This window comes from Astatotilapia calliptera, chromosome 12 (genome assembly GCF_900246225.1).
Source record: "Astatotilapia calliptera chromosome 12, fAstCal1.2, whole genome shotgun sequence".
Taxonomy (NCBI): Eukaryota; Metazoa; Chordata; class Actinopteri; order Cichliformes; family Cichlidae; genus Astatotilapia; species Astatotilapia calliptera.
In genome coordinates this window covers 5,634,091-5,654,092 of record NC_039313.1, presented here as the reverse complement: position 1 = coordinate 5,654,092, position 20,002 = coordinate 5,634,091, and the positions used below count along the sequence as shown (strand labels likewise).

The window sequence follows — 20,002 nt, the reverse complement described above, 5'->3', positions numbered from 1 at the left end:
CACACACACACCTGCTCCGCACTGTTACCCCCTGACAGATCACTGACATGCTGCCTCTAGGCCATCCTGCAGTGTGTATGCGTGTGTGTGTGTGTGTGTGTGTGTGCATGCGTCTGTGTGCATGCGTGTGTGGTTACAGACACCCTCCCACTGAGCCAGTCTGGCAATTGCCATTTCTCAAGGAGCTAAGGAAGGGAGGGAGCATGGAGTAAGGATGGAGGGAGGGCGAAGGCCTTGATGTGAGTGTGTTTGTTGTCAGAGGGTTTATTAATAAAGATGACCTCAGCCTGTGCTGCACAGAGGGTGTGTGTGTGTGTTTTTTCTTTTCTTTCCGTCTTTCGTTCCTCCTTCTTTGTGACTCTTAAAATAATTATTATTTTGAGGGGGGAAAAAAAGGATTCATGTGTTTATGTATGTGTTTCTGCACCTTCTCGTGCCAGCTTTATCCCTCCTCTTTGTGATCCCGCGGTGGTTGCACTCTGCTTATTTGGACTCATAATGCGTCTTTGCCATCTTTTGCGTGCATGCTAGCTCATCTGTGTACGTCTGTGTGTGGGTGTCTGTGTGTGGGTGGGCGTAACAGGGATAATCCTTCTTGATATGACTCCTTTGTGTCTCAGTGTCCGTGGATGTGATTACGTGCTTCATTATGTCGGGCTAACAGGTTGAGTCCTCTGCGTGTGCGCGCGCGCGTGTGCAGACGTCAGTCACCTGCTGTGTGTGCAAGGAAGAACAGATGTCCTCGAAAGAATAGAAGGATGAGTAACTTCCTTCAAAGTGCAGGGCATTCCTGGCTGAAATCACTCTGTAAATCGAGCTCTGTAAGTCAGTTAAGGTTCAGTTCACTCAAATTGCAAAAGCACGTCTCTCCTGGTTGCAACAGACCATTCTGACTGGAGTCATTGTGCCTGTTATTTTGGATATTTCTTAGTCCTAACTACTTTCTAGCAATGAAATAGTCTCTATGTAAAGCCTGTTGGCTTTTGACAGTGTTTCTGTTGCGTTCTGTTGAACACTGTATTTCGGTGGGGGGGGGGGTGCAGAGTTTTATCTGTCAGCTAAACCTGTCTCCATTCCTATCTTTAGCTTTCTTGATGTTTTCTGACAGTCCCCTCTAGGTTTAGCTCCAGCATCCACACAGTGATACAGAAGTGTGTACAACTGCTGCCGTCTGACCTAATTGGCTCCAACAATCACTCAAAAACTTTTAAACAGAGACCACTGCAGAAAGTGCGAAACATCCTCTGCACGTATTTTAGTTTTATGATATCTTTTTAAGGTAACAGAATGACTCCCACTGAGCATTCCCAGGCATGCGTTCAACGCGTTTATTTTAGTTTGTCTGCAAGGCCTGCCAAGCTGAGCAAAACTTGGAATTGCAGCATGGAAGAAGGAAGAACTTTGTAAATGTTAGTCTGGATCTCTATCTTTAAAATTGCAAAATTGGGCACTGGCCTTGCAGGGGGATGCACCGTTCTAGTTGATTGTGTCTTCCTGTGTTGATGTGGTGTGGCTGCTTCGTTTGGACAGGATTCAAACCAAGTCTGGCGTGGACTAACGTACGGCTGCACTGCAGGAGCAGTTGTAAACTGCTCAAAAGAAACTTTTACTCAAGGTAAATGACAAAATTGGTTCCTTTATGATCAGTTTAAGATACCATTAAAGATTAATACAGAACTCTAAGAAATGTATGAAGTCAGGTTAGGTTGAGTTGGTGTTTTCAGTGGTTGAGGGTGATCTAATTTGTTTAGCTGTCGAGCCAGCCCATGTGTCTCTCCCAGAGGGCTGAAGCCGGCGCTTGAGTGGGACAGCCTGGCAAGCAGTGGGTCCTTTGGGGCAATGTGGTTACCAAGGAGGGAGATGGCGGAGCTCATTTTGCCCTCTGTCTGCCCTGCCACAATGAACACTGGGGCCATTAGGGACGGCGTTGTCCTGCAGCCCGGGAGAGCCACCAAATGAGATAATGCTCTGAGCTCACGCTTTTACTACCACCTACACACTACACATGCAGGTATGCACATGTGCACAAATTAGGCAAGCACAAACAAATAAGATCCAGTGGGATGCACTGCACGTAGGACCATATAGACACACACACACACATATGAGTAGATGCATGAATTGATCCTCGCTCACATATATTACTCTTTGACCTCCCTCTCTGTCAATAATCCTCCACCCATGTATTTGCTATTTCAGCTGCAGCAGCCAGTTACATTTTGTTGGACAGACGGCGGCAGAAGCAGTGAGAGGAAAGCTAATGAAACAGGATATCCCTACCTCTGGTTATTCCACAGGAGAAGAACAAGGAAAATCACACATGCTTTGACCTTGAATGAGTCTATAAAATCACAGAGTGTGCTGAAGACCACTGCGTGTTTACCCAGTTTACTTATTCAGTGCCAGGCGCCGTTTTTCTGCCCTGTACTCCCCCGTAATAGGTCCCCGTCAGTAATTCAGGCATTGAGACATAACACTAAGTCATCCAGCGAGGTTTCAAGCGCACATAAACTCAGTGAAATTACATAGGGGGGATAAAACTTTGCTTTTAATGGATGCCTCTCTTCTTATCGACACCCATGCATGTCTGATTATAAAGACGCTTTTCTCGAAATGTTGACGTAAAAGGTTGTGAAACTTTGCATAAATGAGCCACAGCTGAGGAGGCAGTGTGTGTGTGTAGGTATCTAATGATTGCAGAGGACTACAAAGGGAAATGATGGGATCAAAGCGAGAACAAGAAAAAAAGAGTCTCTTTATTTTTTCTGTTTTCTCCTTCTAACCCCTATTTTTATTTATTCATTAATTATCCAAACTACTTTGCATTAATCTTGGTAAATTGGGCTCATTCAAAAAAAAAACCGTTTTATTACACAGTGATCCAGTGAATCAGGCTACTCAGTGACCCCCCTCTCTCACTAAGGAGGCAAGTGGAACAAAACCAAGCCAGCAAAAAGCTCCATACAGTGGAGGCCATCACTGAACTGATAACTCTCCTCCACATTCCTGAGAGCTGCAACACAAAAGGGGGAATCTGATTACTCTAAACACTAAAATATGTCTAAAACTGAAAGTTAGTTTTGATTTAAAGGTCGTGAATATCTTTTAAACTATATATCACCATATATACTGTCAGCAAATGATCACGTTTCTGCACAGCTATAACAACAACAGCTGGTTAGAAGCTCGCTTCATGACAGCTAACGTTAGACTCGAGTGCTCTTAAAATCCCAGCTTCCTTGCGCTAAACAGTTTGATGACATTCTTACATTATATGAGATTTTATTTACTAATTGCCCAAGTTTGACAATGTCAAACAATGACATTTTAAAGAAAGTTTCAGTGAAAGCAGCATAAATAGCACCTAACTGAGGCTAACAGCAGTTTACAGAGGTTAACAGTAACTAATTGGGGCTAACAACCACTAACAAAGGCTAACAGAGGCAGCAGGAAAAACAGCAGAGTTTGGTGCCAGAAAGTTCAGGATAGCCTCTAAAAGTCACCTCAGTTTGGATGCTTTACACCGGGCATGCTGAGGTAAACAATGGACTCACAGGCTTCACTTGTTAAGTTACATACAGGCATGTAACATGTGGAATTGTCGTGTTTATTAACTTACAGATGGTAAAAATCGCTCTATGTGTGACAATGTTCGCACTATGTTACATAAGCTACAACTATCATAATAAGATTTTCAACTACCTTAAATTGTAGTACATATAAAACGACGAAGTCATTGTTAGCTCCTACCTGTCATGTTTCATGTCTGTGTGGGTCGGTTATCAAGTTCGTGTCATGTCTGCGTCTTGTCATGTTTATATGTTACGTTTTTGGGTTGGTATTATTAGTTAGGATTCAGTTGAGTTTCATTCTAGTTTCGTTTCTACTATAACTTCTAATTTAGAAGTATCTCTTTGTGCTCCATGTTTCATCTCCAAATTCCCTTTTCCCTCTATATGTTCTACAGTGTTCGCGCTCCTCGTGAGTTCACCGTGTCCACATGTTAGTCTGTCATATGTTTCATGTTGTCAAGCCGGTATTGTCAGGTCTGCGCCTCTCCATATTTCCCGTTTTATTTTGAAATGCTTGTTTCCGTGTTCCTTGTGCTTAGTATTACTTTTCCCTGTCGTGGCATGATGTTCAATTGTGTCAGCTGTTTCCCCATGTGTTCCCACTTTCCCTAATCTCCTCTGTGTGTATTTAGTTTGTGTGCTTTCTTGCAGTCTTCGTCAGGTCGTCTGTGTTACCTCCCTCCACGTCACGTCATGTCATGTCACAGTAGTCATAGTCATCTTAGTCATCATAATCATCATAGTTATCACGGTTGTCATAGCTGATTCATAGTTTTTCGTAGTTCCCACAGTTAGCTCTCGCCCCTATCAGCCAGAATAAACGGCTCGCTTTTTGTTTAACCCCAATTTCATCTCCTTCTGTGTCCACACTTGGTTTCTCCGTTTCAAACTCTCGCACAGTCAGCTCCCGCTAACCGTGACACATACTGAGTAGTACTTAAATGAAAGTATTAAGGTACTCATGGTACTGTAACTATTCAAAACACCTGACTAGTTACTGTCACTGAGTGACTGCCATGATTTCTTATCATTATATAATGTAGTCGTTTCCAAACCTTCAGAAAACATGTAGGAACAACATTGGACTGATGAAAAGAAGCTTCCACCGTGGTTTTTAGCTGCTAAATGCTCCACAATGTCCCCCCATTAGTTGCTAAGTGTCTAGATACCTGCTGTGCTGAAAGGGCACATTTGGATTTATTAAAGCTCTTTCATTTTTTCCTAAAATCTTACTAATGTATGAATGAATCAAAACAGTGACATTACAGGCTGTCAAACCAAAGCAAATGGCTGATTGATGCTAAAACGTTATAACTCTCTAAAATATGAATTAATGCAGCATAGCATTTAAGACAAGTTAGGGATATTTAAAAAAAAACGTGACTTTTAAGAGGCAGTATTTAGGAAAGATTGGTCTTGGCATCAAGATAACCTTTTTACTTGCTGTTTTTTCTATTATGGCTCTTTTTTTTAGCATTTCCATTCAGATAGAGCATTTAATGAGATGGAAAAGTTGACTTGCGACTTGACACCCATAAACTGTGCTCAGTGAGGAAAGAAGAGATCTTGGAGTCAGAGTGGTCCAGGGAAAAGCTGTGCATGGAACGTTGCAAGTTTTATCAGAGGGCGCCTTAGCAGGACGGATTTGTTTGGCTTTACTCCTTAGTGAGACAAATATTGGGATGAATCTCCTCTCTGCTCTGGGCCCTGTTGTGAAAAGGCCAGGGCCCAAGCCAGGGCTTTACCATCACATCCTCCCACTTATGTAAACAGATGTCTCATACACACACACACATGCATGCTCGCACTCAGAAACCTCTCACCCAACACACTCACCCCAGTCATTTTAAAGGGCTTTCCCAGAAATACAGTTATACTAATTCCAGTGAATGAAATCCTTTGCCTAAAAGGATGAGTTCATCCCTTTTATTTGTGTGGGAATACGAAGCGCTGCGTTGTGGAATACATCGACAAATGGGGGCATTTTTCTCTCTCAGTGTGTCTCTTCTTCGGTTTTGCTCGCACACCAGGTGCTGCTCAGTATTTTGTGTCCACTGTGGCTCTTGTGGGTTCTGGCACAGTGAGAATAACAATCACAGCTCCTCGGTTCAAACCGATATCAGTTGCCAAAAGCACCGACGCAGATGCCGCTCTTCACACAGGAAATGAGAGGATGATAGTGGAAGGGTCCCACTTCACTGGAAAAAGAAAATCACAATTACCATCACTTTATCTGTCAACACCAACAAATGTGGGGAGGGGGTGTCACAATGCAGAGACAACAGGAGGTGGAGCCGCTCGTTTGGGCACCGGGCTGATGCGTTCTGGTCGACTGCAGAGCGAAAGCCTTTGATAGCATCTGCGCTGTGGGCTGCAGTTACAAAGTTCAGAGCTGGCAGAGCTTTATTTTTTCTGAAAAGTTAGAGCAGTCATGAAATATAAATAGCAGAAATATGGTTTGGTTTCCACAACAATGGGCACGGTCGTTTTCCATTTCTTATCTCTGAGACTGTAGAGAAATGAGATGCTTTAAATTTCAATTATTGTTGCTTTCTAGTGCTTAGCGATCTGTTGCATGTTTTTAACCAGTATGTGTGGAATGCTGAACGCTTCTCACCCTGCATCCTGAGCTTGATTCTGCCAGAAGTTCCTTCATGTTAAAAGGGAGTTTTTCCTTCCCACTGTCACCACATGCTTGCTCACAGGAGGTCATTTCATTGTTTTCTTGGTCTGTACCTTAAAATATTTGGCACTGTCATTGTCATTTGCAGCTATATAAATGAACTATAATTGAATTACATGGTAGCCAACTTACAGAAACGGTGTGAAGCAGTGGGCAGCAGTGTGTAGGGACGGTATCTTGCTGAGGGGTACCTCAGGTTAGCTGTTCAGTGGATTCAAACCCCCAACCCTCCGATCATGGGGCCACCATTCGACCTACTGAGCTATTCCTGCCCCTAAAATAAGCCTGTGCTCCAGGTGAGGCTCGAACTCACAACCTCAGCATCTCTCTGCAGGTTACTGTCTTATAAGTACCACGCGCTGACCGATTGCGCCACTGGAGCTTACGTAAATACCCACTAATCAGTGCTAAGAGCAGAAATATATTTCAACATCTTGGATATCCGCTGTACCACAAAGCAATTCCCCCAAAAGGCACCAGCAACACAGTCAAATACAGTCAAAAAGTCCAGATCAGTAAGTCAAAGTACAGGAAGTGAGGCCTTGGTAGTCCTATCAGTCAAAGCGACCATGACCCTAATTTTTAAACCTCAGCAAAATCCAAATGGGCGAGTTATTATATACTAAAATTACTCACCGAAGAGTTGTTGTGACCATGGAGACAAGGCTTTAAATGTGCCTTTTGTTGCTGTAAAATCGAGCATTTTAATAAGGGAATCTGTGGGGACTGACTCGTTTTCGCCACCAGCCTTAAGTGGAACTGCAGCTCCACATAGGCTTAATTTTTTAGCCCTCCAGGTCGTCGCTTCATTGAGACACTATGATTACCTGGTATTTTGAAAGCATTAGGAATCCATTAAGTATTCGTCTCTGATGACCTTTACCTAAAGGTAAGTGGCATCGTGATCCAGCTAAAGGGATTTTTCACACTTTATGAACCCACAAAATGTTTCTAATAATTGCTTATAACCGATCTCTATAGCCATAAGATACATCTTACAAGACTGATATCAATTTCAAAATGCTACATTAGCCACCTATGCAAAGATGCCATTATTACTCTTTAAAGCCACGTGTCTGTTAAACCTTGTAACGGGAATAGTAAGACAGAGCAGACGCAATATTTCACATAAAGGACGAAGCACGGGGAAGATAAATGCAGTGTCTGCTGTATCAGTCATTTCTATGGTACTCTGAATAATCAATGCTTCAGTTGAGTATGGAGGAATGACTCTCACGAGAGATCTCTGTATGAATTGACCGCCGTGTAGTGACGCTGATAATGGCTTCGGCGAATTGCGTCCATCTTTAATTTTAGCTTGTAAATCACAACCTGCAAGTAATGGGCTGCACTTAGAGAGGTCAGAGTTTATGTGTAAATCATTCTGGAGGACAAAGCTTGTGGTGTGAAGCTTTGCAGCTCTTTTTTTCCCCCGAAGGATATTTTTTTCTGATAGTGGGGGTTGGCAGTAGGCGTTCACAGCTCAGATCTAGCTCTGACCTTGGCCAGATGTCCACCAACACCGATACGTATGTGCGTGCACGCGTTTGTGTGTACGCCCTTCGTCTGCCAGGTTTTCGGAGAGTGCTTGCATCTAATAGGGAATGGCAGGCATTTTGTTGGGCTTTATTGCCACATGCCTCTTCCAATCCTGCCACTGATTAGAGCTGCCATTACTGGCACACCAACGTGAACGCGCGCTCTTACAAGGCAGACGTTGGCACACGCTCAAAGCTCTGGCCTTTGCATGTGATTAGCATCCCATTGCGTTGTCTTGTGCGGCGATCAAACGGAGCACGGAGTTGTGCTCTTGTCGAGGCCGATCGGGGGAAGTGACGGGTACGATGTCGCTCCACTTTTATTCAACTCATCAGGGTGCTGCCAGCTTAGACAATGTCAAATTTGCAGCTAAGCAATTAGAGGCCCAGGCTGTCACAGTTGAGCTTGATGGGGAAAACTCATTGTGGTGGCATGCAGGCAAACACGTGAACACAGATACAGGTGCTGGCACACACAGACGCGATACATCCACCCACATGCGCACAAGTACATAGTGTATGTATATTTACAATAAGCATGCAGGCGATTAGCTCAGAAAGTGCAGGTGTAAACTGTTAGTCATTGCTGATTCACAAGCAGCTGGCTGGCTTCCACACAGCCACTCACTGTGCTGCCTGTCAAATACACAGGCAGCCAGCGGCTTGAGGTGTGTGTCCATGTGTATGCGTGTGCAGATGTTCTTGAAATCCTGCTATTTAGCCAGACCTCCTCCTCCACTCCTCTTCCTCCTAGTTTTTGGCCTCACGTGTGCATATGTGTGTGTGAGTGTGCTTTAGTTAATGTGTAGATGTTTTTGCACATTTATGTCTGTGTGGACTTGCAGGGATTTGGCTGCTGCTTTCTCCTGGATGAAGCCAGTGGAAAGCTGAGGTCTGGATGACTTACTTATTTAGGAAAAATACACCAGAGATGGACAGCGTGCTGCTGTGCTGTCACATAATCACATGTGCATGGGTTTGAATTCATCCTGCTCTGTAGGTAACAGAGCCAGTGACCTTAGTAGCAATGCTATATTTCATTTTGGAGATTTTTTTCTCCCCCCAATAACAGCTAAAGTGATTCTGCTGCTGTTACGGTTTCAACAGACTGGTTCAGTCCCAGGTGGAGGCGCTCACCAGAGGGTTAAATGCTCTACCAGAAGCAGTCGACACACATATACGCACAGAAATGCTCATATGGCGGATTACTCAGTGGCGTGAGGTTTCCGATTAAGTCTAAATTTGCTTTCCAGCACATTCAATCAACCTAACTTGATTTTAAAGGACCTGCCATCAAACAGAGTTTTGGACTTATCCCTAACTTGCTTCTTTACTTCCTTGAAACCATCAGAAGAGTTTCATCTTGTCTTTGGGTGTTCTCCTCCTTAACAAAGTCATGTCAGTAGCAGGTTTCATATCTTCACTGGCCAACAAAAAAACATGAAGGATTCCATTCATCTTTATGGTTTAAGAAGATTCTCCTACTTATTATACGTATAATAATCAACTGGGTAGCTTTAAAAGTGTCTTTGAACGAAGATTACAACACGGTTGATTTTTTTGGTCATGAAAGGTTTTAGAGTTCTGCTTTTACATAAGAGCATTCACAGTCTCAAGGTTGTCACAATATTACCATAAATTTGCCAAAAAGTTTAAATTTGAGAAGTTTCTCGAAGATTGACTTTTTCCCTTTTGGGGGAGTTATGCCAAGGTTCTGTGCAGTTTAATTTTTGTATGTGTGTGTGTGTGTTTGGTTCAATAAAGTTTGATGAACATCACAACTTTTCCAGTCGATACAGTGGAGCACAGTGTTCATCGAGTGTAGCAGAGTTTTCAGTTTCTAGTTTATTGACAGTAGGGAATGAAGTATGATGGTGTCAGAGGTTTGGGCCTTGGCTTTGTGTGCTCCCTCTTTGTAACACTAGCCGGCCCATACGCTACTGACAGCATCTGCTTGGCCCTTGGCGCCCTCATTGTGATTAGTGAGCCATTGATGTTGACATGAATCTCAGCTTCTGCTCACACACACACACACAAATCCCGGCACGCACTGGCGAAGGCGCTGTAGTCAGTTATGTGATCTGCACTATGAACTACGGGAACCTGTGAATGTGAGCCTCGAGGGATCAGGGGCGTGTGTGTGTGTGTGTGTGTGTGGCTTTATTTTTCATGTCTAAGATCTTGTGATCAAAACCAGAAAAGCCTTGCAATAAAATTGAGTCAAGCAATTATCTCTGTGCATGGAACTTAGCTCCAAGCCTAATCTTCATACTCACTTCATACTGTTCATATGAAGGAACATTCAGTGGTACAGTGTAAAGCAGACTGCTCAAATTTATTCTGTTTCTTGCAAAGCTCGCTGTTGTGAGCTCACGTCTGGGCTCAGCTTCTGTTAAGTCATTTATTACTCTATATCTCTTTCAGCATTTTCTATTTGTGTATGTGAAACCTGTATGTTTGTGATAATGACTGCTTAAAGTAAAGGTAAAGTTAGAGATGCTTAGCATTTGCCTCTTTTTGTAGCATATTTGCTTGTTTGGAACATTCATTTGTAAAATCTTTTAATAGAAAACTGCAAGAGACTTTATTTGTTTTGGAAAATTTACCTGTTTAGGATGTGGCCAGTGGAGCCCAACCATTTTACCAGTGGACTGATATTATTGGCTCATTTTAGTTACTTGCTGACCTGTCAGTATCATCACTTGTAAGTGCCAAATAATTAAACATTTAAAAAGTACAGAAGAGATCAAAGAAACACCCTTCAACTATGTTGTGAGTTTCAACGTTGCCTAATTTGTCCACCAGGGGGCAGTCTGCAACTTCCCTGGTGGCAACATATGTCACACAACAATGAATAAATAAGTAACTATACACATGTCAGAAAAATCTGTTAGTGTTGTGTATGTCTGAAAGAAAAAGAAATATTGGATATTATATACTAAGATTGAATATTTTGAATATTAATGTTATCACATTATTGTCACTATCAGTCTTAAAAATCCTATATTTGAAGCCTAAATCTGGTGATTAAAACAAAACCCTTACAGGAAGTTACAGAGTAAGTTACGGTTACGAAGGATAGTGTGTAAAATGTACTACATTGTCATGCTGGCTCTCTGTTGTGGTTTACTAGCATGTTTCCGCTTGTGTTAGCTTGTCTTCAAGAGTAGGTAACTAACTAGGCCTAAACTTCAGTTTCCAAAACCACAAATTTCACACACAAAAACCACCAAGTGGCACATATTTGTTTGATCAGGATTTTCATGTTTCATGTACGTGGATGTGCAGGTAGGAAGTATATTTACAGTTTTGAATGTGTGTGTGTGTGTGTGTGTGTGTGTGTGTGTGTGTGTGTGTGTGTGGAGACCTCTAATTATGTGCAGTAGCAGGTCTTGTCTGACAGAGACATTAAAATGATTAAAGCTGACCTGTCAGTCTCACATATCCACCCCCAACATCCAGCACTGCCACTCATTACATCTCTCCTCTTCTTCTCCTTTAGCCCAATGTGACCTTCATGTGCGACGTCTGTCTCTAGTCAACATTCACAACGAAGACAAGACAGAGCAAAAAAACATCTGAAGGAGAGATTACGACGAGAGCACACGGACGCGCGAGGGAGGAGAAGAAAAACAAGTAAGAAAGTAAAAACAGAACAAAGGGTGGAGAAGAAAAACACAGTGGCATCTTTTTCTATCTCTCACTGACAGCATGAATCAGAGAATAGAACAGGAGGAGGAATGGGGGGCATGTAAAATGAGCGAGGAATCAAAAGAAATAAGAAAGTGAATATAAGCAGAAAAAGCAAAACCATGCGGGGGGGAGGGTAGCAGTTGTCAAAACAGGACGTGGAAATTACAACCATTTTCAGGAACTCCCAGAAAGAAATTATTCTGCAGCGAGACAAAGAAAATGGAGAAAATGTATGACAGAGGAGAAAAAGAAAGGTGACCAAAACAGAAAGAAAAAGGTGAATTTAGGCAGGATATTGGATTTCAGATTTCAAAGCATTTTGTTAAGAAAGACACTGAAGGTCACGTCTGTAACAAAGTGTATCTGTGTACGTGTGCGCGTAGCGTTTGCAGCTTGTCCTGACTGTGTATGTGCAAGTGGAAGGAAAGACGGCCATATTTATCTGAAAGTCGAAAAGTGGAAAACAAAGGGAGAAAAGAAAGAGAAGGAGAAAAGAGAAATGGATGATTGAATCTGACAAGCTGTGCACAGATTTTAAAGGTTAAGTTTACTGAAGATAGCTTTTATCGTTATTTCCGTCTTCTGAGGCTGAATGCAACAAAGCACAAGGTTGGAATTTCTGCCTTAGTAATTTTAGTTTGATTTGCTCTGAAATCTGAGTGTTCCAGCATTTTAAAATCAGATGAGAGAAGTTGATGAAACTTCACAGATCTTTGTTGGGTTTCAATTTTTAAAATGTAAAGTTGTTTTAAAGCGCTCACAACAATCGTAGAGGTACAATCGCATACTAATACGATCGCTTCGGTATCACTTCTCAGGCTACAAACGGGCTGCCATGATCATCTGATTAGTGGAAGTTTTGTTGGGGGTGTTAGACGGCATGGGCCAAAAGATTTAGCTGTGTGCTCTACTGGGAACATCTTTAGGGAAAAGTAAGCAAGCAATAACGTAAATATACTGGGAACAGGACAATTGAAGTAATTGGACTCAGATGACCACAATAAGGCCACTCTTTTGGCTCTTAGTTCAGAATAAAGTGATAGATTAATAAAGAAATATATTAGCTTATGTGGCGGGGCGTGGCCTGCGGTGCCGTGCAGAGGAGGCGGACGCACCTGCACGGCATCCGCAATCACGCCCCGCCGAATTAAATATTGTACTGGGTCCTGTGGTTGGGTTGTTGGTGTTATGTTGAGCTGGAAGCGGGAGAGCTGCAGCTCTGAGTGCGAATGTACAGCAACCGTGTAGGGATTAATAAAAGCATCAAAATGCCACTGGGTCTGCCGTGGTCGTTTACAGCTTATCTTAGCATACAAGACAAAAACAGTAGCAGTTGGTAGCCTAGCAAAAATATTTCCTAATTGTAGCTGTAAAGCATGTTAAATAACTAAGCAGTTCTCTTTGGCTCGTTTGCATATTATGGTGCTGCAGTTGAGTATCATCAGTGTAATCAGGGTATGAACATTAGATGGCTGCTCTTCCATTCATAGAACCCAGGGTTATTTCTGTAACCACCTCACTGTGCTCTGTTTACTTCTGAAAGCAAAACCCGTGCCCTTGTCATAGAACACTGGATGTCACTATGTGCGTGTGTTTGTGTTTCAGTGGGTGGCCACCTCTTGTCTGATGTGTGTAAGATGAAGGGCTCTCTCATTTACAATCAGTTGTCAGCTTGATCGAGCGAGTGAGAGGCACAGCAGACTCGAGTAAATTGCCTCCGATAAAAAAAGTAATTTGTATCCCAACTTGCTCTTCCCAGAATTTAGACACGCACTAGCCAAAGAGGGAACTTGTTTAAACATGCACATATGCACTTGTATACCTTGATATCAACCAGGTAATGTGTACTCATAAACACAGAGCTGTGAGTAATCAGCCCAGGGCAACGTTCCTCTTTTCTTTTTTTTTGTCTTCTGCAGGTTTCTTTCCTGCACTGTCGCGTCTCGCTTATCCCTTGTTCTCTCTAATAATTCTGGTGCTCCCTCTCTTTCTACCTATCACTCTCACAGTGTGTGTTTATCTCTGTGAGGATATTGGTTGCCGATCATAAATAGCTTTTTCTCTGACAGCGTGCCATCACAGGCCGAGTGAGCTGGGGGGAGTAGGGGGGTAGCAGAGGTGGGGAGAAGAGAGATTGAAAGAGCGATAGAAGGAGGAAGAGGAGAAAAATGCATGCAACGTGCAGGCAGAGGTTATGCACATCATGCCAGCCTGACAGGTGTCGGGTATGCACAGATAAATGTGTTGTGCTTAAATGCAAACACCCACAACACAAACCTGCTCCCTGAGCCACGTGTAGGACACCACAATAAATTCAATGAACACTGAACTGATTTTTTTTAATACAACAAAGCCGGCCTTTACCGAAAAACAGGCCTACGTTCGGCTACCTCCTCTTTAATTTGCTGCTCATGCTATTTGCAATTAACGCAGACTCAGCACTTTTCTGTGTTAAACTGTTACACCGATAAATTTGCTGTAATGACATTTCCTCCCTACGAATTCCATCAGTACGGCAAGAGTCATGTCGTACTCTGTAGAGTACACCCAGCACAGACACACGCACACACAGGCAGGTATAGCCAACTTCCACGTTTATTGATATATTTGTATTTTGACAGCTGACTCCCAGCCCTCTGTCCGAGGCGTCAGTCTGCAGAACAAAAGGGAGGGAAAAGTTAGGAGTGTGAAGCAGCGGCTCCCCACAGAGAGCCTTTTTCACCTGCACAAACGCCGCCTGCACGGCCCCGCCACTGGACCAGGATGCCCGGGGCACCTTTCGAGTGAGATCGGTCAGGGGGCTGGTTAGCTTCGCAAACCCCGGCACCAAAGCGACGATAGTAACCCGCCAACCCCAAGAACCGTCTCACCTCCTTTTTCGTCCTGGGGCGCGGGCAGGATGCGATAGCCGCCGTCTTCTCCACCTGTGGACGCACCTGCCCGCCCCCCAGGTGGTACCCCAGATACTGCACCTCCCTCCGTCCAACCGCGCACTTCTTCGGATTGGCCGTGAGCCCCGCCCCCCTCAGGGACTCCAGGACCGCGGCCACCCGCAGCACATGCTCCGCCCAGGTGTCGCTGTGGATGATCACGTCATCCAGGTAGGCGGCAGCATACGCTGCGTGCGGACGCAGTACCCGGTCCATGAGACGCTGGAAAGTGGCCGGGGCCCCGAACAGGCCGAACGGAAGTGTCACGAACTGGTACAAACCGTACGGAGTGGAGAAGGCCGTTTTCTCCCTGGCCTCGGCAGACAAGGGAATCTGCCAATAGCCCTTGGTTAAGTCCAGTGTCGTGAAAAAGCGGGCTGTGCCTAACCGGTCCAGGAGCTCGTCGACCCGAGGCATGGGGTAGGCATCAAAGCGTGACACTTCGTTCACCCTGCGATAGTCGACACAGAACCGTATAGACCCATCCTTCTTCGCCACCAGAACGATGGGGCTACACCAGGCGCTGTGCGACTCTTCTATTACTCCCATCCTCAGCATTTCCGCCAATTCCCTCTGCACGATTTTTCGCTTGTGCTCCGGGAGCCTGTAGGGCCGTGAACGCACCGTCACGCCAGGCTGCGTCACGAAATGGTGCTCGATGAGGGACGTCCGGCCGGGCAGGGGGGAGAACACGTCCGCAAAACGCTGTTGCAACGCGACAACATCCGCTCTCTGGGCCTGTGTGAGATGGTCATCACAAGGGAGGGAGGCGGGAATGATAGAATTTGGCACCTCCGGCCCCAACTCATCTCTCTCCTTCACCAAGCTCACCAGAGAAGCGGTTTCAACCTCTCGCCACAGTTTGAGGAGATTGAGGTGATAAATCTGCGTGGCTCCTCCCCTGTCCGACCGAGCGACCTCATAGTCCACGTCCCCGACTCGCCGTGTGACCACAAAGGGTCCTTGCCACTTGGCGAGCAACTTCGAGCTGGAAGTAGGGAGTAACACAAGCACTTTATCTCCCGGTGAGAATTGCCTGAGCCTAGCCCCTCTGTCATACAGGCGTTGCTGACGCTGCTGAGCCTGGAGCAAATTCTCCCGTGACAACCTCCCCAAAGTGTGGAGTTTTGCTCTCAGGTCCAACACGTACTGAATCTCATTTTTGGCGGGGCTCGGACCGTCCTCCCAGCTTTCTTTAATCAGGTCGAGCACCCCACGTGGCCTCCTGCCGAACAGCAGTTCAAAGGGAGAAAATCCCGTGGAGGCCTGGGGCACCTCCCGCACTGCGAATAACAGAGGGTCTAGCCAGTGATCCCAATTGCGTTCATCCTCGTTAATGAACTTCCGAATCATGGACTTTAAAGTCTTATTCAGCCGCTCCACCAGCCCGTCAGTCTGAGGGTGGTAGACGCTGGTCCGAATAGATTTAATGCCCAGTAATTCGTACAGTTCCCGCAGTGTACGAGACATAAACGACGTGCCCTGGTCAGTCAGTATCTCTTTCGGGATTCCGACTCGGGAGATGACCTGAAACAGTGCCTGCGCCACACTCTTTGCAGAGATGGTGCGCAGCGGAACTGCTTCCGGGTACCGCGTTGCGTAATCCACCAGGACTAACACAAAGCGGTAGCCGCGTGCACTCCGGTGAAACGGCCCGATGAGGTCCATGCCGATGCGCTCAAACGGGACCTCAATGAGGGGGAGAGGGCGCAGCGGCGCCTTCGGTATGGCCGGCTGGTTAACAAGTTGGCAGTCCGGGCAGGACGCGCACCAGCGGCGCACATCCGCTCGGATGCCCGGCCAATAAAATCGGGCCGTTATTCGCTCCAGAGTTTTCTCGTAGCCCATATGCCCTGCCATGGGGTTATAGTGGGCCGCCTGGAAAAGCGTTTCCCGGCGGCCCTGCGGCACCAACAACTGGGTGTGTGTTTCCTCTGTCTGAGTGTCACGACTCACTCGATATAATCGGTCATTTAATAAGACGAAACGCGGGTAGGTCTGCGCGGCCTCAGGGCGCACCACGTGACCATCAATAGCCATCACTTGGTCAAAGGCTGAGCGTAGGGTGTCGTCACGAGACTGCTCCAGTGGGAAATCACCCATGGGGGACACTTCCGGGGCCTCCTCCCCCCCGGAGTCGGTGTCGGACGACCCCGCGTCACCGCTGAATGCCGCGCACACGCTACACCCCGCTTCCGGTCGTGATCGCACCCCCACGTACTGCCCCAGTAGCTGATGAAACCCCGGCCAATTGGTACCCAGAATCAGGGGGTGCGACAGGTGCGGGCTAACCGCCGCCGTTACTCTATGCATTTTGCCCTTATATTTTAATAACAGCGGCACTATGGGATACCTGTGAACGTCACCATGCACACACCTCACCTCCACCCATTCTGCCTCCAGCAATGCCCCGGGGCGAACCAAGCTTTGGTGTACGAGGGTCTGCGTGCAGCCCGTGTCCACCAACGCCTGGCGTATACCCCCTCGAGTCCTTACCGGAATACTGTATGTCCCTCCTGGACCGGGGGAGGGTGCTGGGGCGCCAGCAACACGAAACACCTGCCCCACTTCCATAAGCGGACAATCCCTCCTCAGGTGCCCCGGCTGCCCGCACTTCCAACACTCCGGCCCCGGCGTCTGTGCTGCTCTCCGTGGCTCGGGGGCGGCTCCACTTGGCTCGGCTGCCCTGGACGGCACCAACGCCGCGAAAGGGTTAGTGGGGCTCAGCGCCGGCAGCCGCTCTGCCTGCCCTGGTGCCGGCACACGGCGTCTCGGGGCCGGCACTGGGGCCTGTTTGTTCAGCCTCCGTCCGGCGTCCCCGGGTTCCCCTGCTCCAGCGGCAAGGTGGTCTTCCGCTAGCGTCACCGCTACCTCCAGGCTTGCGGGCCGGTGGCACCGGACCCATCTCGCCGTCTCCGCTGGCAATCCCTCCGTGAACTGCTCCAGCACCACCTTGTCCACCAGCTTCGTCTCGCCCTCCGATGCTCCCGGTTGCAGCCAGCGCACCGCCGCGTCGCGCAGCTGCCGGGCCCAGGCGAATGGTCGGTCCGTTGTAGCCAGCCGACAGGCCCGGAACCGCCGGCGATGGTCTTCGGCGGTGAGCCCCAGCCTGTCCACCACCGCCCGGCTCACGTCCGGGAAGCTGCTCCTCGACGCCGGAGGCAGACTCAGGGCCGCTGTTTGTGCCTCCCCAGACAGCAGGGGGAGCAGCCGCGGAGCCCACTCCTCCCGCGGCCATTGGCAAGCCTCCGCCGTGGCACGGAAGGTCTCCAAAAAAACTTGTGGGTCGTCCCCGTCCCCCATCCGGGGCACCGACACCGACAGCGGCGAGGGCTTCGGCGTGGCAGCGGCCCCGACCAGCCGTTCCAGAACTTGCGTCTGTCGGTCCGTCTGCTCCCGCAGCGCGGCCAGGTGGGCACGCTGGTCGGCCGCCTGATCCCGGCTCATCGTCGCCATCTCCGCCAGCATCTGCGCCAAGACTTGCAGAGGCTGGGCGGGTGGCGTGGCCTGTGGGTCGGACATTTCCCCACCGGCACTAATCCTGGGGTTCGGCACCACTTGAAGAGTACACCCAGCACAGACACACGCACACACAGGCAGGTATAGCCAACTTCCACGTTTATTGATATATTTGTATTTTGACAGCTGACTCAGTCGCACCGTCTGACAGCTGGAGCCCAGCTGATCTCCCTGGCCGCTCCTCCTCGTCTCACTATAAACACAGCGGAGGAGACCATCATTAGTCCATAAACAATATCAGCTGTTCTTACCGGCCTCGCGGCGCCGCCCCGTTGAGCCTTCCGCTCCACTCCTCCCCTGCAGCTGCGCCCGGGGCCACGCCTCCGCCACATACTCATTTCTCTTTGCTTACAGAAATCCCCTTTTGATTCGCTTGTTTTGTCCAATCCTTTCCAATTTCCAACTCAACACTTCCTGCAGAAATGTTTCACGTTGATAGCCCTCCAGCATTTACTGTAAAGACGTGTAATCCTTTCTTGGTATGCTTTTAATGAGAAGGATCTGCAGGAAATCTTAGGTCCTTAATGGGACTAAAGAAAACAAAATAGAAAGCATTGGAATTCATTAGTGGATAGTTAAAGGAATAGCTTGACATTTTGAGCAATAAGCTAAATAAAGCCACTGTCCAATTAACTTAGCACAGGAGAAATACATAGAAATGGGGAAAGGGTTATTCTGGCTTTGTCCACTGTTAATAAAAATCACATACTCGTGCTTAGCATGACTTAGAATGGCGCCCGTCAGCTGCAAAGCGATGCATCATATTATACAATACACTTTACATAATGAGGAGGTTCGGCCTCATTATATAAAGGCGAATGTGTCTTTTTTCACACACAGCTTAAAGTAAAACGCTAACTACTAATTAATTCCAACTGCTTCTGCTTTTATGTTACTTTCTTTTTTATCTCGACACTTTTCACAACAAAGCTTCACGTTAAAAGCTTTTGCACTAGCCTAAAGAGTGTTGGCTTTTGAACGGCTCTGTTGGTTTTTAATATGAGAACAATCTTTGAAGTGGACCCGTTTTGCTTTGTCTCTTTTTCTGTCACATGCGTCCTATTACACTGGCAGATGCTCATGTGGACAAAATTTTAAACAGTGAGGTAAGTTCAGACTGCTCTAAACATTCGATTTCCGACAGTTTTTTTCTGTTTTTGGCTCTGTTTTATGTCACAGAGAGAGGATAGCCTAGCCTTGCTATTCAAACCTTCTGTTTGCAAGGGACAGCCAGTCAGAGGGGTGCAGGATGTAGGATAACTGAGGGTCTAAAGCAAACACAAATTTGCAAATGTACAAGAATAAAAATACAGAGCCTCTTTAAGAAGTGTTGAGTTTAACTGCAGTGTATATGCAACTGCATTTTTACTGCAACTGCAGAATTTAGTAGGAAATTTCTCATTATTTATCCAAACTTTACTTTTGTCCTTCATTTATGCCAGCCACAACTATGATCTACCCATCTATTTTCGTAACTGCTTGTCCAACCTTTCAAACACACATATACACCTGCAGCGATTTTGGAATCAATTAACGGACGCAGGAAGGACATGCAAATGCAGACAGCCGCAGCTGATAAGCAGGATTAAAATTCAAACCTTCTTTCTGTGAGGCCATGCTGGTAGCCTCCGCACAATCACGCCGACCCCGCCGTGCTTGTTATTTGGACATTTATATGACGCGGTCATTGGTTATATTCAGACAGGCGAGAGATGAATCTTGCCCAAATGCCCTGTCACACACACTTTTACACACACTCGCATGCAGGTTCCCCTCCATCAAGTTTGATGAGTGTGAACCCGCTGCATCTGGCATTCCTCTGTCCTCTCTCTCCACGCCGCAGCAGTCCGTGTCTCTCTATTGATCCCAGCTTATCTTCCCGTAAACCTGGACCTCGTTTCTCCCCTCCTCCCATCTCCTCGCTTCACCACCTCCTACCCCTCCTTCCTCCTCATTGCTATCGATCAGCCCGTGTGTTCAACAAAGTAGAGAGCAGGCTGTGGTTAATGCAGTGCTGGGCCGGAGGGGCTCTGCACGAGACTCGTGTATCGCCTTTCTCTCCTAATG

The 20,002-nt window shown here is 46.7% G+C and overlaps 1 protein-coding gene and 1 non-coding gene across 3 annotated transcripts in view; one reads left to right on the top strand and one right to left on the bottom strand.

Moving 5' to 3' along the window:
- Nucleotides 1-20,002, top strand: part of sema4c (sema domain, immunoglobulin domain (Ig), transmembrane domain (TM) and short cytoplasmic domain, (semaphorin) 4C) — a 107,623-nt gene that overhangs the window by 25,018 nt on the left and 62,603 nt on the right. Inside the window, exons 2-3 of one of the 2 annotated variants that reach the window (XM_026188234.1) lie at nucleotides 11,296-11,429; nucleotides 19,010-19,041. The gene's annotated coding sequence lies outside the window, so the exon portion shown is untranslated. The remainder of the gene's footprint in view (nucleotides 1-11,295; nucleotides 11,430-19,009; nucleotides 19,042-20,002) is intronic. The other variant, XM_026188233.1, reaches the window with a different exon arrangement.
- On the bottom strand, nucleotides 6,544-6,637 carry trnai-uau (transfer RNA isoleucine (anticodon UAU)). Its single transcript has 2 exons — nucleotides 6,600-6,637; nucleotides 6,544-6,579 (listed from the first exon to the last, which is right to left on the bottom strand). It is a non-coding gene; the product is annotated as a tRNA-Ile (tRNA).